Genomic DNA, 9,652 nt, shown 5'->3' on the forward strand with positions numbered 1-9,652 from the left:
CCTAGACCAAACTTGCAGTTGGCAGGCCTCTGATGACTCGTCATCTGACTCATAACATCTCTAGATCTCGTCCATGCAGCAATCACATACTTGGTTCTTTCATTCTCCTCAGTCAACAATTGAACTGTCTCCTTGAGCTTCTCATTCTCAGAGGATAGTTCGGTTGTGCTACAACTCACTTTGGTAGGTTGGTTTGAGACGAGCTCAGACAGATTATTATACTCAATGACCATTTCATTAAGTGCAGTAATTAAATTGTCTCGAGTAAACTCTTTTGAGGCAAAATCAAATACCTCTTCTTCGTTGGCCATGAAGCATTTGACTTCATTATCGTCATTGTCGCTTGACTCTGAATCACTTTGAGCCCATTTATCTTTGCTTTCCTCTGCCACAATTGCCTTCTGATCTTTGTTGGATGATTTTTTATCTTCTTTATTTTTTTAATCGGCTAACTTTCTATCATCTCTTCTTGGCTTTCGACATTCTGACTTGTAGTGACCAAAAGCATCGCAGTTGAGGAAGCGTACCTTAGCCTTATAATCATTTTTGTTGTTTTAGGATGAGTGTGTTTGACTCTTCTTCATGAATCTTTCAAATTTCTTTGCTAGCATATCCATTGCATCTTCGATGAACTGTTCAGCTAACTTGATGGTTAGGGGCTACTAGTTCCACAGAGGACACCAGAGAACTGGTCACATTTGAAGTTGAAGGCTCATCTTCATTTATTGAGTTCATCTCGAACTCATAAGCTTTCAGATCTTCAAATACAATGTGCAACTACATCTTATGAATACTTCTGGATTCCCTCATCACCATTGTCTTGACATCCCAATCGCTGGGAAGAGCTCTCAGCGCTTTGACGACTGTCTACTTTTTGTCGTAAGTTTTCCCAGAAGAGAAAATTCATTCATAATACTTGTGAAATGATCACCGAATTCTTTTATGGTTTCTCCAGGATGCATCTTAACGTCAAATTTCTGAGTGGCCACCATGATTTTGTTTTCCTTGGTTTGCTCGTTGCCCTCATTAAGCTAAATGATTTTCTCACATACTTCCTTGGCAGTAGTGCATGCTCTGATTTTTGTGAATGTGTTTTTTTCCAAAGTGTTGTAAATAGAATTCTTGGACAAATTGTCAAGATTGTTCTTCCTTTTATCATCATTTGTCCACTCACTTCGTTCATTGTCAATCTTTATTAGACCATCAGAGATAACGTACATCATGTCATCGTCTATTGAAGCTAAGTACACTTGCATGCGTAGCTTCCAATAAATGAAGTCATCACTTTCGAAAATTGGGGCCTTGTTGACGATAGACATGCTAATATTTGATTGATTGGTAGTAGAGACACCGAACTACTCAGATACCACTTGATGGGATCGGGACCGTCGAATGAGATTGGGTCTCACAACGTTGAATGCTTACATAAACACCGTTCGATAATAATCTTGTTAGGGGTTGATTATCTTGTCTCTAGACACTCTATACAAGTCGTCATAAACTCTTGACAAAGTCAAGTGTGGAACTGTTTGTTTGGGCTTGAAGCAACATATGATCAATATGAATGATGAAATAATGAATAACACACAATACAAGATACAAAGTTTATGGATGTTCGGAGTATAAACTCCTACGTCACCCCTTTTTCTCAAACCTTTGAGAAGGATATTCATTAGAATATTCAGTCTGGTTACAACACATATAAAAACTCAGTCGAACAACTAGGACTTATTTACTGCATGTTTTCGACTTTCCAATACACTCACTTTGTTAAACAGAAATGAATTATGTCAACTTACAATGCTCGCCACGCACACAGAATATGTAGTATTGTAATACAAATTTAGAACTCTAACACGCTTGGAAACTTGTGGAACTTTTAGAGCTTGAAAGATTTGATAGCAAAACGATTATTCTCAAGATCCAGTTGTTCGAAGATCAAAAGGTGCTGAAGCAAATTGACTTCTGTCTTGTTAAGTATTTAGTTGTCAACGGATACATTTGCAGCTTAACGACTTTATCTGCTCAACAGGACATCTATCTTGATCTTGATTGGTTGAGATCCAGAATAGTACATCAGATGAGATATTCTTTGATCTTGTCTATACTTGGATGATAATAAGCAAAATTCTTATTAATGTGATTTCAATCTCCAAGGAATGTTATCATAGACTGTTTGACCTATCTCTAATAATGGTTCTGCTGATGCAGAAATATTTTCATCACTCTTTGCACTTAAATGGAAACAGTCATTTGGGAAGTGCAAAGTTGACGTCTGACTTTTCTGGAAATATCCATATATATTCTCCAAGATGATTAAGAATGTTGGATGCGCTACATAAAATGCCGAAATATAGAATACCAGATGTGCTTGCAGAAAGCCAAACTGCAAAATACCGATATGTCTAAAATGCGGATTCTGCATTATTTCATAAAACCGATATGTAAAATATCGATTATGCTTTATTTCATAAAACCGATAAATAAAGAGTTACGTGTTTTTTCAAAATACCGATTTGTAGAAAGTCGATATGTAAAATATGTTGATTCCGCTTCTTAAGATAAGACCGATATCTAAAGTTCTGGCTTCTTTTGTTGTAGAAAGCTGATATCTAAATACCGATCTTCTTAAATAACCGATTTTACAAATTGTCGGCTCCGTTTTGACAGACTGCCGAATTGACAAAGTACCAATTTTCACAAAGTGTCAATTTCAATATTGGGCATATTTAATTTAATCCTACACAAGATTCACACAGTTAGGTTCTTTATAAATAGTTAATTAATACTAATATTTAATTAACTATTTTCATTTAACAATTTCTCCATTTTTGATTATTTAGAATAAATATTTAAAACCTAGTCAATTTATAATTGTTGGCTAATTATTCTAGGTTAATTAGCTAATTTAATCTAATAATTTCTCTCTTTTTGATTATTTAGAATAAATATTCAATGTCAGTGTTCTATTTCTCAACAAGTCACATCAATCCAAACTTCCTAGAAACTACCCAAAGACTCGGACATCACCTAATGAATCTCAATAATAGTACTCCACAAAAGACTCCAAATATTAGTCACCCATCGACAAACAAAAGTAAGAGAGTTGTCGATTCAACCTCTTCGTGATAAATACGATAACGACTAGTCATAATACAACATTTTTCATACATATATTATTCGTTATAATTCCACCATGAATAAAGTTTTATCCAAAGAACGAAATCTTGGACGAAATTTTTTATTCCTAATGTTTTTCCCAACAAAAATTATTTAGAATCATCTTAAAGAACAACTTGTAATAATGCACCACATGAAAGTTATCTATATATTGTCAACGCATAACGTCTTGTTTAGTCGGTGATATTTGTTTGCGTCTTACCTTAAGTAAAACTCTGTTAAGAGACGAAGTCTCCGTAATGTTTAATATCCTTCTATATCTAATTCGGGTAGTGAAACCACTAGACCGGTGATCAAACATGTCCTTAATTGTGTAATTTCTACATAAAGCAATGAAAGCAAACTCAAGATACGTCGTAGCTAGACTTTTAACACTGCACTAAATATCGTCCGAAAATCTAATTAATGAACCATCCCTAACAATGAATCTAGACTACTCACGAAAACTTTTTCACATTAAATAAATTCCTCAAAAAAAATATTATATATATATATATATATATATATTAAGAATGCTATTTAATTTAAAATTATATGATTAAATTGAGTAAATAAACAATTTAGTTAATTTAATAATTTGTTTTGAAAATGATATTGATATATTTTGGATTTATAAATATATAAGTGTTATTAAAAAACAGTTAATCAAATAGTTTACATTTATGAATAATAATTTTTATTTATAATAATATCTAATTACAGGTACTACAAAATAGTTAATCAGATTGTAAATTTATGAAAAATATTTTCATATATTAATACCTAGTTTGTACAATTTTATCATTTAATATAATGTTTCCTTATAATAATACTAGTTTTTTAATTTTAGAAACAAATTCTTAGATAAACCCTTAAAAAAAATTACCTTGCTAGAAATCTATATTAATTTATAAGGATTCTATTAAATATAAATAACTTGTGAGATAATTGAATAGATTAGTGATGGTAATAAAATTATTTAAGAATTTGAAGAGTCATCTAAAAGTTTAAAGAGATAAGATGTATTTAATTGTAGAGTTATTATATTTCTATTTAATATGTTTATTAATAAGCATTAATTTGACAATTTGAGAGTTATGGAGGTTTTAGAAATTTAAGAGTTATTGTCACATTATAAATAGAATAGGTGTACAGGAAGAAAGATGACTAAAATAAAATAAAACTTCTTCCCCTTTCTTTTGAATCTTATTATTTTGAGTTTGTGAGAGAATACGTCGTTTATCCACTAACATTTCCAACAAAGTGGTATCAAAACAAGGATGTAATTGATGTTCCAATATGTTAGATTAAAATTGTTAATTAACTTAGGATAATTACATTCTAAAATTACCGGGTTTAGATAATTTAGGTTAAATAATCATAAAATGAGAAATTGTTAAGTTAAAGTCTTTGATTAAATTTTAGTGCATCAATAAGAATGAGTTGTGCTATTGATTACATGTAGAATCAAAGTGAAGAAAACGAAACGAAAGATGCCCGATAGTTGATTAAATTCGGCATTTGATCAACATCGGTATTTTGAAGAGGCGCCTTCAGTTTTATATCCAAATCGGTATCTTGGATACGCGCTTCCGGTTTTATATTGAGTTCGTTATTATATAAGGAGCGTGTCCGATATTTTATTGAGATCGGTTCTGAAGAAGTACTTCCGGTTTTATATGGAGTTTGGTATTATATAAGGAGCGTGTCCGGTATTTTATTGAGATCGATTCTGAAGAAACGCTTCCGGTTTTATATCGAGATCGGTATTATATCGATGCGCGTCCAATATTTTATTGAGATCGGTTCTGAAGAAGCGCTTCCGGTTTTATATTAATTTCAGTATTATATTGAAGTGCGTCCGATTTTATATCGAGATAGGTATTATATCGGAGCGCGTCCGGTATTTTATTGAGATCGATTTTGAAGAGGCGCTTCCGGTTTTATATCGAGTTCGGTATTATAAGGAGCGCATCCGGTAGTTTATTGAGATTGGTTCTGAAGAGGCGCTTCCGATTTATATCGAGTTCGGTATTTTGAATAAGCGCACTCGGTTTTATATACAGTAGTTGATCAAATTCGATATTAGATCAACTTCGGTATTTTATATGGAGCGCTTCCGGTTTTATATGTTTTTGGTATTTTAGAAGCGCGTCCGGTTTTATATGTTTTTGGTATTTTAGAAGCGCGTCCGGTATTATGTTAACTTCGATTTTATTCAAGGCCTTTCAGTATTATATTTGGACGCTTCCGGTATTTATAGAAGTTCGACTTTATGAAGCGTTTCCGGTACTTGAACAAATTCGGTATTTGATCACCATAGCTGAGATAATCCTATAGAAGATTGCAACATGCTAAAGTAATTCAAATTCCATGTAACGTACGTTTCTAGTACACCACGATACCATTAAATATATTCGGCGCACTATCTCCATCCAGTACATCTACGATCAAAAGCGCATACTCTCTACTGTACTATTCTGAAACTCAATCAACCGAATCCTCGAAAGCAAATGTGTCTATTACCCTTTACCTATTTAAGAAGAAGTTGGAGGACAATTTGCTCCCACAAAACTGACTTATCGCTCTCGCACCACTAGTTTTTACTACGATTTCTTACGAGTCTTAATCTTTTCTAAATCAATCTTTCAAGCACTCAAGTTCTCAAGTTCTAAGAGTTTTCAAGTTTGCTAGATTGTTAAAGTTGTATTACATATTGTTCATTCTGTGTGAGTTTTCAGTATTGTAAGTTGACATAATCTGTTTTTGTCAATAGAGGGTTGTGTGCTAGGAGTTCGGAAACAGACAGTGTCTAAGTCCTAGTTGTCCGACTAGGTTTGCGTACGCATTGTAATCAAACCAAATCTTCAAGTGGATATCCTTTTCAAGGTTGAGAGAAGGGGTGACGTAGGAGAGTTTGTTCTGAACATTCATAAACAAACTCTGTGTCTTGTGTTCTTTACATTTCGCATTATCCACTCCTTATCTGTAGCTTCAAGTTTAAACAAACAGTTCTGCACTTGATTCCGGTCAAGAGTTTATGATGACTTGCATAGAATAGAAATAAATATTATTTTCTAACAGAGATAATATCAAACGAAAGTTTTTGCGGTTAACATGTCTTTCACCAACAAGCCTCCCATGTTCCGCATTTAAGAGTATGTCGATTGAAAGATTCGCATGGAGGTGCATCTGGCCTCCCAAGATGACGATATGTGGTATGTTATCACTGAAGGTCCGATGAAGATTGAAAAGCCAATATGCGAGTGGACAACTGACGATAAAAGGAAGAAAAACCTTGATAACCTAGCCAAAAACACCCTGTACAAAACTCTTGATAAGAACATGTTTGCAAAGATCTGAGCATGTTCTACTGCCAAGAAAATATGGGAAAAGATTATCCAACTTTGTGAAGGCAACAAACAAACTAGAGAGAATAAGATCATGGTTTCTACTCAAAAGTTCGATAGCATCAAGATGCGCCCAGGGGAGTCAAAAAACGAGTTTGATGAACACTTCACTGACATTGTCATTGAACTTTCCACTATGGGAAAGATTTATGGCAACGAAGAAATCATCGTCAAGGCGTTGAAGGCTCTTCCTAGTACTTGTGACATTAAGACGATGGTGATGAGGGAGTCTAGAGACCTTTACAAGATGGATTTGCATGACATGTTTGCCAATCTGAAAGCCCATGAGTTCGAGATGAACTCAAGGAATGAAGATGAGCTCTCATCCTCGACCGTGACTTAGGCGTTGGTGTCCTCTATGGAGCCAGTAGTTCCTTGACCCATCAAGTCAGCTGAGCAATTTAGGGAAGATGCGATAAATTTACTTGTTAAGAAGTTTGGCAAATTAATGAGGAAGAATCAACCCAACCCTTCTTTCAACAACAATAACAACTCTAATGATCATAAGGCTAACATTTGTTGTTTTAATTGTGACACTCCAGTTCATTACAAGTCGGAATGTCAGAAGCCAATGAGAGATGATAAGAAGCCAACTAATCAAAAGCATAAGAAGGATCATGAAAGCAATGTTGTTAGAGGAAAACGGAAGCAAATTGACCCAAAGTGATTCAGACTCAAGTGACAGTGATGATGAAGAAGTCAAGTGCTTTATGGACAATGATGAAGAGGTATTTGAGTTTGCATCTAAAGAGTTCACTAGAGACGAATTGATTACTACACTCAATGACATAGTCATTGAGTACAAGAAATTGTCTAATCTCGTTTCAATTAAACCAGACAACCTAACTGTTAAAATAAATGAACTATCCTCTGAGAATGAGAAGCTTAAGGAGACAGTTCAAATTTTAACCAAAGTAAACGAGAGATCCAACTATGTGATCATTGCATGAAGGAAGTCTTGGAATGCAGTCAATCAGATGACGAGTCAATTGAGGCCTGCCAACTGCAAATTTGGTCTAGGCTATAACAATATCAACCTTAACAAGTCATGCAAGAAGTTGAAACCCAAGAAAGGAAAACTTCCTTCTATAAGTTTTGTCAAGGGTACCTCAACTACCACTCAAGCGAATCACGATGCAGATGAGTTAGTAACTAAAAAGGAATTAAAATATGTCAAGTCAACCGAAAAGTCAATGTAGCTTAATCCTGAGAGAAGGAAAGACAGTCGGTCAGCTGTATGTAAACATGATAGACGACTAGAAGGCCTAATCAAAGTTCATCATCAAGAACTTATGACTCATCTAAAGGCAGACAGAGAGATTTCAAGTCTAATGCAAGTATAATTATTAAGACTAACACTGGGAGATCCATGAAAGTAACACAAGTATGGATCCTTAAAGGACCGATCAACTGTGGAATCAATTAAATGAGGGTACCAAAGGATGTAAATAGTTTTATTCGTAGGTTAAACAGGTCGGCTTCCTGGAGGATTATAAATGATATTTTGACAGTGGATGCTCATGGCACAAGACCGAAAATAGCAAGCTTCTAACCAGCATTGTAAAGGAATCTATTTCAAGAATCACATTTGGTGATAACTCCAAGGGTAAGACCGTGGGCAAGGGTAAGATTGTCCATGGTAACCTCAACATAAACTACGTACTACTTGTAGAAAATATGTGCTACAACCTGCTTAGTATAAGTCAAATGTGTGATATATGATATCCTGTTGAATTTTATAAGCAAGCATGCATAGTCAAGGATCAACAGGAAGTACTCTGTTGACAGGGCATAGGACATGAAATATTTATAAAGTCAACTGTAAAAAAAATCACCTAATCCTATTTGCACTATAGCTAAGAACGAGCAAAATTGGCTTTGTCATAAGAGACTCAACCACCTAAATTTTAAGACTATTAACTCTATATGTTCTAAAGATCTAGTAGTAGGAATTCCTAAGTTGAAGTTTCTAAAGATAAAGTTTGTTCTTCTTGCCATATGGGCAAACAGATCAAATCAACTTTTAAAAGTAAAGGTAACATTTAGTCTGAAAGGTGCTTAGAACTATTGCATATGGACATTTTCGGTCCAATTAAGGTAACAAGTTTAAGAGGCATGAGATATACTTTAGTAATTATTGATGACTACTCTAGGTTTACTTGAGTTATTTTCTTACATTATAAAGATCAAACTCCTCCTAATTTGATTTAAATGCTCAAGAGAGTGCAAAATAAAAAATCGATAAATATAAATAAAATTAGAAGTGATAGGGGTACTGAGTTCACTAACAGGACTCTGTCTTCTTTTTTTTTGGGAAAAACGACTTAGCGTCATTTCATTAAAAATTCCCAAAAACGGGAAAAAAATCAACGAGTTTAAGAGATCATTCTAGACAAGCCTAGAATGATATTTAAGTCGTAGCATTCTGAATAAAAGCTAAAAAGCTAAAAACGTAAATGAATTATCTATTTACAATACTTTCAATTCTAGTGAGTTTAAAAAACGGTAAATTCCAGTTCCTACAGATATTCCAGTTCTACTCTATGCATGGAATTCTTCTCCACATTCCCGCGAGGGCGCTGCAATCCGATACAATATCTTTCCATAACTCGTCAATGCTCCTGCGAGTTCTGTCATATACCCTTGCATTCCGTTCTTGCCAAATGTTATACACCACTACTCCAAAGCCGCACTTGAACACGCTTGTTGCAAATCTATTTCCCTTGGTTTTGAGTAGTATTGCTTCTTTGATTTCATTCCATTCGCTCGGGAAACTGATCAGCTCCAGGCTTTTATAAAATCTGTCCCAAAGCTCCGAAGCAATACAGCAGCTCCCGAATAGGTGATCTATGGTTTCTTCATTTCCTATGCATAGAAGACAGCTCGCGTCCGGAATGCTCATATACTTATTGATACGATCACGAGTGCTGAGTCTTTCCCAGAAGGCGAGCCATAGGATGAACTGGTGTCGAGGGATAATCTTCGTTGACCATACAAGAAGAGCCCATTCTACTTTCTGCGCCTTTTCCCGGATTACCTCCCATATTTTCTTCAATATCAGCTTCCCATTGTCCTCAGCTTTC

Source organism: Impatiens glandulifera, unplaced genomic scaffold (assembly GCF_907164915.1).
Source record: "Impatiens glandulifera unplaced genomic scaffold, dImpGla2.1, whole genome shotgun sequence".
Classification (NCBI taxonomy): Eukaryota; Viridiplantae; Streptophyta; class Magnoliopsida; order Ericales; family Balsaminaceae; genus Impatiens; species Impatiens glandulifera.